Below are 12,598 nucleotides of genomic sequence, written 5' to 3'. Positions count from 1 at the left end.
GTTCTCTAAGTGTGAATTTTGGATCCGAAGAGTTGAATTCTTAGGACACATGGTTAGTGAAGAAGGAATCCATGTGGATCCCTCCAAAATTAAAGCTATTGAGAACTGGTCAACACCGAAGACGCCTACAGAAATTCGTCAATTTCTAGGCCTTGCTGGCTACTACCGTAGATTCATCCAAAACTTCTCTCGGATTGCGAAGCCTCTTACCATGTTGACACAAAAGGGCATATCATTCGATTGGGAAGAGAAACAGGAGAAGGCATTTCAGACTCTGAAGCGAGCCCTATGCACCGCACCAGTATTATCCCTTCCCGAAGGGACAGAAGATTTTGTTGTATACTGCGATGCATCAAATCAGGGGCTCGGTTGTGTCTTGATGCAACGAGGTAAAGTCATCGCTTATGCCTCAAGACAGCTAAAGACACATGAGGTGAACTACACTACTCACGACCTCGAGTTAGGAGCGGTCGTCTTCGTGCTAAAAATCTGGAGACACTACTTGTATGGAACGAAGAGCGTAGTATATACTGATCATAAAAGCCTCCAACACATACTGAACCAGAAAGAGCTCAACATGAGACAACGTCGTTGGGTCTAGCTACTCAACGATTACGACTGCGAAATTCGATATCACCCTGGGAAAGCCAACGTGGTAGCCGACGCCCTAAGTAGAAAAGAGTATTCTGGTCGAAGAACCAAGTCATTAACAATGACTATCCATTCGCACCTATCCGCACAGATCAAGGAGGCTCAGTTTGAAGCCTTAAAACTTGAGAACGTGACGAGAGAATCCCTACGCGGAATGGATAAGATTTTGGAGGTCAAGGGTGACGGAGCCTACTATCTCATGGACCGAATCTGGACTCCATGCCATGGAGGTTTCAGAGATTTACTCATGAAGGAAGCTCACAACACTCGATACTCCGTCCACCCAGGTTCGGATAAGATGTATCTGGATCTCAAAAAGCTATACTGGTGGCCTAACATGAAAGCTGAGATAGCTACCTTCGTGAGTAAGTGCCTTACTTGCGTGAAGGTCAAGGTCGAATACCAGAAGCCATCAGGTCTCCTCCAACAACCAGAGATACCGAAATGGAAGTGGGAACGGATCACAATGGATTTTATAACCAAGCTGCCCAAGACAACGGGTGGGTTGGATACCATTTGGGTCATCGTCGATAGATTGACCAAGTCCGCACACTTCCTACCCATCAGGGAAGCGGACAAGATGGAGAAGCTCACAAGAACATACCTTAAGGAGATAGTACATCTGCATGGCGTCCCTATATCTATTATCTCAGATAGAGATAGTAGGTTTACATCGAGATTTTGGCAATCACTACAAAAAGCACTAGGGACGAGGTTGGATATGAGTACGGCCTACCATCCGCAGACTGACGGGCAAAGTGAGAGAACAATTCAAACTTTAGAAGACATGTTGCGAGCTTGTGTGATCGACTTCGGTAAATCGTGGGATACACACTTACCTCTTGTAGAATTTTCCTACAATAATAGTTATCATATGAGCATCAAGGCAGCTCCATTCGAAGCCCTCTACGGCCGAAAGTACAGATCCCCTCTGTGCTGGGCTGAGGTGGGTGATACTTAGTTGGCTAAAGGACGAGTTCCTGACAGCGCTCTCACTGGTCTAGAGATCATTCGATAAACGACCGAGAAGATTGTACAGATTCGTGAACGATTAAAAGCCGCTAGGGATCGACAGAAAAGCTACGCAGACAAACGAAGAAAATCCTTGGAGTTTCAGGTAGGAGACCGAGTCCTTTTGAAGGTCTCGCCCTGGAAGGGCACGATACGCTTCGGAAAGCGTGGAAAGCTGAACCCAAGGTACATAGGGCCTTTCTAGATTCTTTCTAGAATCGGCCCTGTAGCTTACAAACTCAACTTACCCCACGAGCTAAGCAACATACATCCTACCTTCCACGTCTCAAACTTGAAGAAATGCCTATCCGATGAGACTCTCGTGATTCCCCTCGACGAGATCGAGGTCAATGAGAGCCTCAACTTCGTGGAAGAGCCTGCGGAGATTATGGACCGAGAAGTGAAACGAACGAAACAAAGCCGCATCCCAATTGTGAAGGTTCGGTGGAACGCCAAGCGGGAACCGAAATTCACTTGGGAGCGCGAGGATCAAATGAAACTCAAATATCCCCATCTTTTTGCATAGTAGTTCTTTAATTACCCTCTGTAGGAATCCTAAATTTCAGGACGAAATTCCCTCTAACGGGGGGATAATGTGACAACCCGAAACTTTCATCCTATGTAATTGGTCCGTGTATTGTCTTTAAATCTTGAATTCTTCATCCTTTGAAAAATCTTGTGGTTCCAAATGCATGTATTGGACATAATATAGTCTATTTATGGGTCTCAGGAGGTGTTGGAAAGTGTTTTGCATCATGAAATCGGATCAAACACACCAAAAGAGGTGTGTGCGGCCACACTTTTGTGTGTGCGGCCACACACCCATGTGTGCAGCCGCACACCCAACCGCACACCCTCCAACCTCACACCCAAACATATATATAGATGGATACCTTCTTCATTCATTCATTTGGATGCTCCTTACTCTCTCTCTACTTTCTCTCTCTAAAATCTTCAACCAAGAACACCTTGAAGGCCTCATATTTGTGATCTAGTTCATCTTCAAGCTTATTAGTGGTAAACACTTGAGTCCCAAGCCTTAAAACTCATCATGTTCATCATATTCATGGTCCCTTGAAGGTGTATGGCCGCACACTTCATGAGGGGGCAGCACACATTCAAATCTCCTTAGTGTGAAGAGCAAACACTTCATTTGGACTCACAAGAGGAGTGTACGGCCGCACACTCCTGTGTACGGCCGCACACACACACTGAACGGCCGCACACACTTGTGTGTAGCCTCACACACCCTTCTGGCCGCACACCTCAGCCGCACACTCAATTTCAAGGCCATGCACTCACTCAAATGCCCACTTTTGGCCCTAAACTTGCATGAATCATTAAGTATGGATCATGAGACACTTGTACCCAGTAAAGTTGAGCCCTAAGGATGTTTTTCCATTATGTTTAAGCATGAAACACCCTAGTTCTAACCCAATTATGTGTCATCACATGATTTATAGGGACCATTGGCATTTAGGGCATCCGTTAGCACTCGAACCCTACGATAAACTGTGAGTTCATACCCCTTAATGAACTTTTCAAATGTTTTTATATGTTTTAGTGGGGGGGGGATACAAGTCAAATATGCATGTTTATGAAAATTAATCACATGTGATTCACTATCCGTAACTAAAATCACATGTGATTTATCACTATGCCTTATAAAAAGAACTTTGTGTTTTCAAAACTATTTTGGATAAATAAAATATTTTCTAAATGTTCCCTTTTGACAAGATTTTCATTAAATATATTTTCTTATAAAATGTAACCACACTAATATATTTATATAAGTAAGACTTGAAGGACTTAGGACCGATAACTCGCCTTATTTCCTGTTCTTGTTTGATTGTGGGCTTAGGGTAGTTGTTATCCGTCCGACTGTCGTTGATTTCTTAGTTATATATCATGTATATTAGTGTTGGATACAATCCTTTTTCATTTCATTCGATGCCTACACTACTTAATTGCCAAGAATTACACACACTAAGTTAACTATAATAGGTATAGTTAAGGCCACAACTACTCGTTACTGCTACTATTTTACATACTATAATACACAATATCACGAGATGACACACCAGTAAGAGAACTCACTACGAGCTATACAAAAGACTACTACACTATAATACAAGAGAAAGCACTAATCAGGGGATAACACACTATCCCACTACGAGATATGCTATTCGCTACATACTATGCCCAGAGTTTTCCAACAGGAAGACGACTCTACATGTATAGATCTATACGGTGCAGACGCTATTACATCCCGACTGTTAACCTCCGTCCGAGCCGTGCAGGCCCAGGGATGCTGCTATTTCTCTACACTATGCATGACCGGGAAGGTCATGGGGTACTCTATTACTCATACTATCAGTAGCATACAAGGAATACACTACATTCACACTAAAATACTAACACTAAAGAATAAGTTAAAATTCCCGAAGTAAATAAGTATCTATTTCTTATGGGAGTTTTCCCCACTATCACCGATATCAGGCATAACTTTTCTTATTACACTACCTATTGGAGACTCACTAATATACCTTTACAACAAATGGTTTTAAATGAAGATAAGTACATGCAACTTAAAGGCTTTCACTTATAAGGTATTTTCTGGAAAATATAGGATTTTCTCGAAGTTTTCTACTACTTACGAATGTAAACTGCAGCTTTTCACACTATTTGCACTAATACATTTTATACTAAAATTTACACCAAACGCTTATGAACTCACTATCTTTATGCTGATACTCATTTTCAAAATAACTTGTATCCTCAGGTCAAAGATAGACAGGTACAGGTGCAACATTTTGGAGAAGGTGGAGCATACAAGATCCATCTCTTATTTTTGTATACTTTTGGTGTTTGTTGAACTTTACAGAACACACTTGTAATTAAACTCACTATGTAAATGAAATGGTTGCATGTTTCTTGTTTTTACTATTATACAATTGTGATGATAGTGTACATGACGTCCTCCACCCCGAAACGTATTCCGCCGTTATCGGTTTTGGGGTGTGACAGATTGGTATCAGAGCATTGTTTATAGTGAATCAAGTATATCAACTTCTAAAAGATATACGAACTATAAACACTTCGGGACTAAAACACTCTGACCAAGAATATATACTGTTAAGTATCTAAAAGATTTAACTAAGTATATATATACACACATCTCCATAAAACACAGGAGCCAGTATCACCCTAGAACAGAACAAAAGTATTAAGATTGTTGGATAGCACAATTGGGCTTAGAGACATATAGTCACATTTGGGGGGATGTAGCCTGATCAACTACATTTTCCTGAGTGTGACTAGCATGTGCCTAAGCTTGGTTGTGATGTTGCAACAAGTCTAAAAACTTACCAACACTTCCACAATAACGTTACCATAAGAATACTATAGGAGTATTTTGTACCTTTAAAACATACTTATGTGATAACTAAAAGGGTCGTTACTGGTAGGACAATAGTTGCTAAGTTGATACACCATGGTTACATATGACTAGGGTGCTATAGACTCAGAATCTGTAGCCTTTGCTTCATTTCCTGTTCTTGTTTGATTGGGGATCTGGAGTTAGGGTTGCTTATTTAAAGGACTATCTTGCTTCGGCTGCATGTAATTGGTATGCACTACGCAAGTATTGGGTCGACTAGTAACGATTCATCTTATAAGCATCTTAGAGTAGTAAGACTATTAACCTTTCTATCCCCCTTTCTCGCGGAGATAGCACGGCTGGCTTCCACCATCCCGGTGATCCGTACTATCTGAACCAGGGCAATAGAGGATGGCTCGATGAGGAGTCAGACGATGAGCACCCGATCCCTCTGGATGATCATCATGCCGAAGGCTTCTCGGATAGCTCCAACTCCGAACCAGAAGTTAACAACCAACCTCCTGAAGCTCCGATCCCCAACCCCCGTCTGGAATTTCAGGGTCCCACTCCTATGTGGGCCATATCCTTGCACCGATGGAGCGAGGAGTAGGGCCAACCTTTACCCTATAATGGAGACCGAAGCTTCTACAACCTAAGCGACGGAGGATCGGCGGATCAGGTTCTGCCCATCATGGTCCGAAGGATTTCCAGGAATGTCGAGCAGGGTCAAGCTGCTATCGGTCGAGTTGTAGAAGTGGATGCCAACTCGAATCTCAACACGGCTCGCATTCGCCAACTCGAAGAAGCCATGGAAAGGACAAGGAGGACCAACGAGGCTCTGCAGCATCAGCTAGTTGCATCCCGAGCCGAAGTTAGGGAACTCCAAGCACATCAAAGTATTCATGATCGACACCTTCAGGAAATTATGCGTCGACTAGCGGATCTGAGGGTTCGCCCAACAAGTAACCGTCGCCAGTAGAAGACATCTAGTTACCTCACTCTTTTGTTTAAAGGACTAGCCTTTCCTCTCTATGTTCCGTAGATCTCTTGTCTGTAAACATTTCCAGCTTAAAAGTACCTTAACTAGACCTCTAAACTGCCAACATTTTCCCGATGGTTTGATGTAAGACCTACTGTTAGGTCAATTTTCATGAACTTGTATTACATCATTTATACCAGTATATTGGCAGTTGACTACTCTATTGCTATGACTCTCATTCTGATCTTGGATTATGTCGATTTAATCCATGAAACATTCTATTCATGTTCGCAATAGACTCTTACTATTGCTATCATTTCTATGGTCTTCCAGTGAAAGATGCCCCCACGAAAGCGTCCAAACAGAGGAAGGCCAGAAACTCAAACCCCTCCTCCACCACCTCCTCCTCCGCAATTCGACCCAGTGCTGTTCCAAATGGCTGTGACTGCGGCTGTAATGGTAGCCATGGCTCAAATGAACTCCGGTGATGCGAGCGGTGGTAACTCTACATTTGGAAATAACTTCATCTTCTCGGCACCAAGTATGGAAATAACTTCATCTTCTCTATAAACGCAGTAGCATAGTCATCAATGCTCATTTTCCCTTTCTTCAAGTTTTGGAACTCATTGTTTAGATCGATTAGATCTATCTCGGAGCAGTACTGGATCTTCAACTACTCCAGGAATGCTTCCCAAGACATTTTCAAAGCTTCTCCTCGTGGCATCGTATCCGCCAATAATTTCCACCAGCTCAAGACTCCAGTCTCCAGTTTTCAAACCGCAAAGTCGATTTTCTGCTTATCACTACCGTTGCAGCATTCAAATACCATCTCCATTTCGAAGATCCAGTCCACAATCTCCATAGGTTTTGGGTTTCCAGAAAGACTTGGTGGTTTGGCACCCAAGAATTTCTTATACATACGTCCATATCGTTCGATTTCCCTCTCCGGGTCATTCTTTCTCACCACTGGGGGGTCCATTTGACTGACAGTGCAGCTGTTATTCCCTTCTTCGGACTCTCCGTCATTCAGTTCTGGTTGTTCAACATGCATTGAAGGTTCATTTATGTTATTCTACAACCGTTGTCTCATTTCTTCCCTCTGCTCAGGCATCATAGCCCGAATCATGGCTTGAACTCCAGCCCATGTGACTGGCTTAGGTGCAACTTCGACTATCGGCACTTGCTCAATCACTTCTGGACGAGGCTATTGATTCCTGTTTCCATTTACGTTTCCATCTCCACTTCGGGTTCTTGCCATTTCGATCTATACACCAAATTAGGTGAATTTAGATCTTTATTTACGATAGATGTTTAAATTCCCCTTATCACTCCGAAACGTTACATGCTGGTTCTAATATCATAATCGAACGCTTAGAATCCTAAACACATAAGGTTTTCGGATCCGGTCGGCAACTAACCATAAATCCAAACAATAATGGCACATCAGGAAAGCAATAATCATTTAGCCCATAAAAGCATTTTAGGCATCTTTTCTAAAATAAACTAGTGCTCGTGTCGAAAATATGGAAGACACTCATCTCACGCTCATCGCTTAGCATTCTAAGTTTAAGTCTAGAAATCTTATAAACTCCTAGTTCGCTTAAACTAATGCTCTGATACCAACTGTGACATCCCCATTTTTACAGCCAGAAAAGACCGATTTTGTTTATTCTCTTTAATAAAAATCAGAGTAACTTCTTAAAAAAAGTATTGCGGAATTTGTTCCTAAAACAAAATATGATATAAATTTTATCAGATCATTTCTTAAATAAATGTATTTCCATTACATTACAAAAACTCGGGATGTCAATCATCGATACAGACCATAAGAATAATCTAAAAGAAATAAACATTTAAGGCCACAAAACACTATCTGGCCTCAAATCCTTAATCTCTCGTCAAATCATCCAACTATGTGTTTGCCACTACCTGTAATACAAGAAACTGAGTGGGTCAGGCTGAGCATATAAGGTTTTCAAGCCACAATAAATAAGTATGTTATTTTCAACAATCATTAAACCAGATTACCCGTTCCTGTTATCCTCACCTTACATCCCTAAAGCATCTCTCATAAGGGACCTATCCTAAGGAATTTCATCGGGATGGAAACTACTACTAAGGGGATTCCTCAGCCACACATGTCCGTAAGGCAACCATGGGGGGGATGGAGTACACCAGTGAACACTTTGTTCACAAACACGTACTGGTTGCGAGCCTACTAGCGTTCCACAAGACTTCCTAGAAAAGTTTGTGGTCGTCATCCATACTCCGCTAGATAACTGGAACAACGTCAACATTGAGGCCTCTCATCATTTTATTTCACCACACACCAACTATTTTATCAACCCAACATATTTGTATATATAAAATACATACATGGTCCAGATCTGTAAAACAAAGCTTACATCTTTTATCCAGCATAACTTTCAAAGCACAAAATACATATACGGTCTAGATCTAAAGAAAAAGTTTAGATATGAAGGAAAGAAGTTCAAATCTTTCATCCAACATAGATCTCAAGGTACACAGTTTAGACCTGAAGAAAAAGTTTAGATCTGAGATGATAAAGTGTAGATCTGAAGGAAAACGTTTCAGATCTGAAAGAAAGAAGTATAGATCTTTCATCCAACAAACATCTCAAATAAACAAATAATATATATATATATATATATATATATATACATAGTATGTAATTTATATAAAATACTTCATATCTATGTGTAAGATGAAAGTGACTATACACTCACTTGATACAGAGTGATTTGGACAACACCTCGCTTCTAAAAATAACCTTCTTTGACAAAACCGTGAAGTTTGGTTGAAAACCGGGCTTTGTGCGGGCAGAGTTTCAGACCGAAAAACTCTTTTTCTCAGAGACTCTTGAAGCCTTGGGGATTCCTTCGGATGCTAGGGGGTTTACCTAGGCTTAGGAGGGTGTTTGGGTTATTTAGAGAGAAGATGGAGAGGGAAAGAGTTGAGGAATTGAGCAAAAATTTCGGCAGCCCTCGCAGCCTTTTTATAGGCGCGAGCCTCCTCGGAATGTTGGGCGTACCCTCGGTGGTACGCTGCGCGTAGGGGCAGGTGTCTCGCTTTGGGTGGGGCGACGTGGCCATCTCCGAAACCACATAAAAATTCAATATGTGGGGCGTAGGATCCTCATACACGGGGCATGCTTGGTACACGAGGCGTCCGAAGTCTATGTTGGGCGTAGCCTCGCATCCAACTTTGCAATTTGGACACTAGACTTCTAAAATTCATAACTCTTGCATACGAGCTCTGTTTTCGACGTTCTTTATATCCACACATAGGTGAGACCGTACTCTACAACTTTCATTTAGATAGCTAAGGCTAAAAGTCGCTCTATCATAAATTCACTTTTTACGTCTCCCAGTGTCGTGCCGGTTCCCTCACGAAACTTCGACGGGTCATAACTTCTTTGTTATAACTCGGATTCCGACATTCTATATATCCCTGGAATCCTTGTTACGACCACTACAACATTATGTAAAGATATCTAGCCGATCTCGCACTTTAATTTTGACGCTTATTTTTATTCTTTATTAATTATACCTTTATAATTAAGTATAAAACACATAAATTCACATAATTCACATAATACTCAAATATTTCATCTTTATTACTTCAAAAAGAGTTACAATAGTTGACCTAGACTATTACATCATCTAATAATGCTTAGCCCCGAAACGCGGGCATTACAGTTCATTAGTAATGCGTAAATCCAGCATTAACTTGATGTTATAAAATATATTGTCATGAATGATTTGATGAGTAAATGATGCAAGAATATGAGTCAAATTTTATTCGTTCCTTTTTCCATAATGGGAAAAGCGATATCTTTGGGCCCCTCGGTGATTTGGTGTTGACTTGTAGTGCTCGGCCCAACCAGGACTAAATTGACGTGTTCAAAGTAGAAGTCCTATATCATCACAAATCAGAAATCAAGAAACAAAGTCTTGGACAATGAGATTGATTCTATTCCATGTCACATGTCCGAATGATATCTAGGTGAACGGAGGATTACATGATCACTTATCTTAGGACATGTAATTGAATGGGTCAGAATTCGGCACCAACTTTTGGAAGCTACAATTTCCTAATCGATTCAAAAGTTATACTAGCAATTATAGTTATAGATTTATCCAAGTGGGAGACTATTGGATTGGGTGTCTAATCCCATAACTAAAATTAGTATATACTTGAATTGATAGTAACACAATTCTTTTGGGTTGCCCTCAAACCTAGTAATTAGACATGATGATTTTAGAGAGAGAGAGATTATATTATTATATGAATAATAAATTAAATAAATGTCGTATTAATGTGTTATGAAAATAATACATTAATTAGTAATCATATTATTAAATTAATAATTAATCATAAATTAATTGGAATTAATTTTGGGATTAATTAGCTTAATTAAAAGTACATGGACCGTTTGGTTACTTATTGATAGTTGAGAAAGAAGGGCACTAGAACCTCATGGAATGAGGTGGAAAAAAATCTCTAGGGCAAGCCTAAGAGATTTCTTCCAAGGCCCTTTGGATAAGGGATTGGTTTGCTTGGTCTCCAAGAAAAGGAATCTAGGGCTTATCCCTTAAACCCTAGCTTTGGCACCAAGTTTCCTCAACTATATAAGGAACCCCCTACCCTTTGTTTTCATCCGATCCCTTCCCTCTACAAGCCTTGGACGGAAATTGTCTCTTCCATTTCCTCTCTTTTATATTATCCTCTTGCTAGCTTGGGTGTGATTCCATTAGAGGCACGCCACTTGTGGTGCTTGCTTCCAAGAGATTTTCAAAGGGAATTTCTAGTTTTTTCTATAAAAACTTAAAGGTATGTAATCCTAAAACCCTCTCTTCTATTTTTTCGAAAGTATCTTATGGTTTCTAGGGTTCTTTTTTATGTTATTTGTAATAGGTTCAATAGAGAAAACATAGATTTTATTTAGGTTGCATGCAAACTTAAGGGTTTTATTTTTGTTTGTTTACTTAAATCCCATCAGTAGCTACATTAACCTCTTGATGAAAATTCTCTGAAACCTTTTGCTACATATCACCAAAAATAATTTTCATTCTCTCCTTCAATGATTGTTTTCCAATAAAGACCTTTTTTGTTGTTTTTGATTTTGTTGGTAAGTTTTGATACTTCATAGGGGTTCTTCAGATTTATTGGCTCAATGTTTGGAATTTCTTCATTTGTTTCTACATTTATCGAAGCTTCATTATTAACCCCCTCTTCCCCTTGTTACGAAGTATACCCGCTATTTGGAACACCAGAGAACTTGTTAAGCTGTGATAAAATAGGTTGTAACTTGGAATCAAGAAGCCGAGACATGTAATCAACATAAGGAACATCTTTATTTTCAATGATGCGAACCAACCTTTGATGAATTTCAAAATTTTGGACTTTCACAAGAAAACGTTTGTTATCCATCTTTGCAATATTAGAGTGAACATTCCTCAAATCTTGCTTCATGGACAATTTTTTGCATCTTCTGAGAAATAGTATCCATCATCTTGGCTTTACCCTCATAATTTCTTTGCAAAGTAAGAATTGAATTCAACACAGAAGTGCGGTGATCGACATTATCCTTCTGAAGAGAAAAACAAAAGGCCGAAAATGATTCTTTTTCGTCTGTGAGATAAGTTCGAAACTCCTTAACAATATTCACAACTTCAGAAAGTTTCTTATCATCATTTTCTTAAACATCTTTGAGAACAGTCTCAACTTTCTCAGATAACAACTTCACATCCGAAATAGTTTTATCAATTTTCTCAGTTGTAGCTAAAGTTAACTTTTCTTGACCACCAAAATTCTTTCAATTTTAGATTGCAAGGCTTGTATAACACCTTGATGTAAAGTCACCACGTTTTCAAAGTTTGAAGTAGACAAAGTTCTAGCATGACGAAGTAAATAATCCAACTTCTTATTCAAAACATGATAATCTTGACAAGTCATCAGGTCATTAGTTGTACCATCAACATCATTATCCTCAGCAAAAAATGTTGCCATAGGAGTTGAAACATATGGTTCTAAAACTTCTAGGTCATCAGCAACCATAAAATCACCATCTGATCCAGATGGTGACGTTTCATGTCCCGATGGAGAATTAGGGATTGGTTATGAAACTAGAACATCTACGGTAATTGGTGGAATAGTTGTTGAAATTGGTTCTGAAGTGACGAGTTCATCAATAACAAGTTCAACTTTACAAATAACTGGAACAAAAATCTGAATATATGTGGTAGATAAGGTTTGGGGTTGTGAAACTGATGTAGTGCTAGTAGATTCTGTGAAAATAGGTTATGGGATGGGTTGTTTAATCGGTATTTAAGTGGTAAAATTGGTAAAGGTAGTTTCAGGAATTGGTGATGTGGTTTGAATAGGAATGGTAGATGTAGGAATAGAAGTGGTGGTAGTCGGAGTTGAAGTTGAGGTTGTGAAAGGTTCAAAATGGAATCTTCAAAACAGCCTAGAAAATATATGAAGCCGACTAAGTTGAAATAGGAGTAGAAACAAGTGAAGTGGGAAGTGGAGTAGATACGTACCTTCGAAGT

This window comes from Lactuca sativa, chromosome 4 (assembly GCF_002870075.4).
Source record: "Lactuca sativa cultivar Salinas chromosome 4, Lsat_Salinas_v11, whole genome shotgun sequence".
In the NCBI taxonomy this organism is placed as follows: Eukaryota; Viridiplantae; Streptophyta; class Magnoliopsida; order Asterales; family Asteraceae; genus Lactuca; species Lactuca sativa.
The sequence above is the reverse complement of the archived record's forward strand: the minus strand, read 5'-3'. Positions refer to the sequence as shown.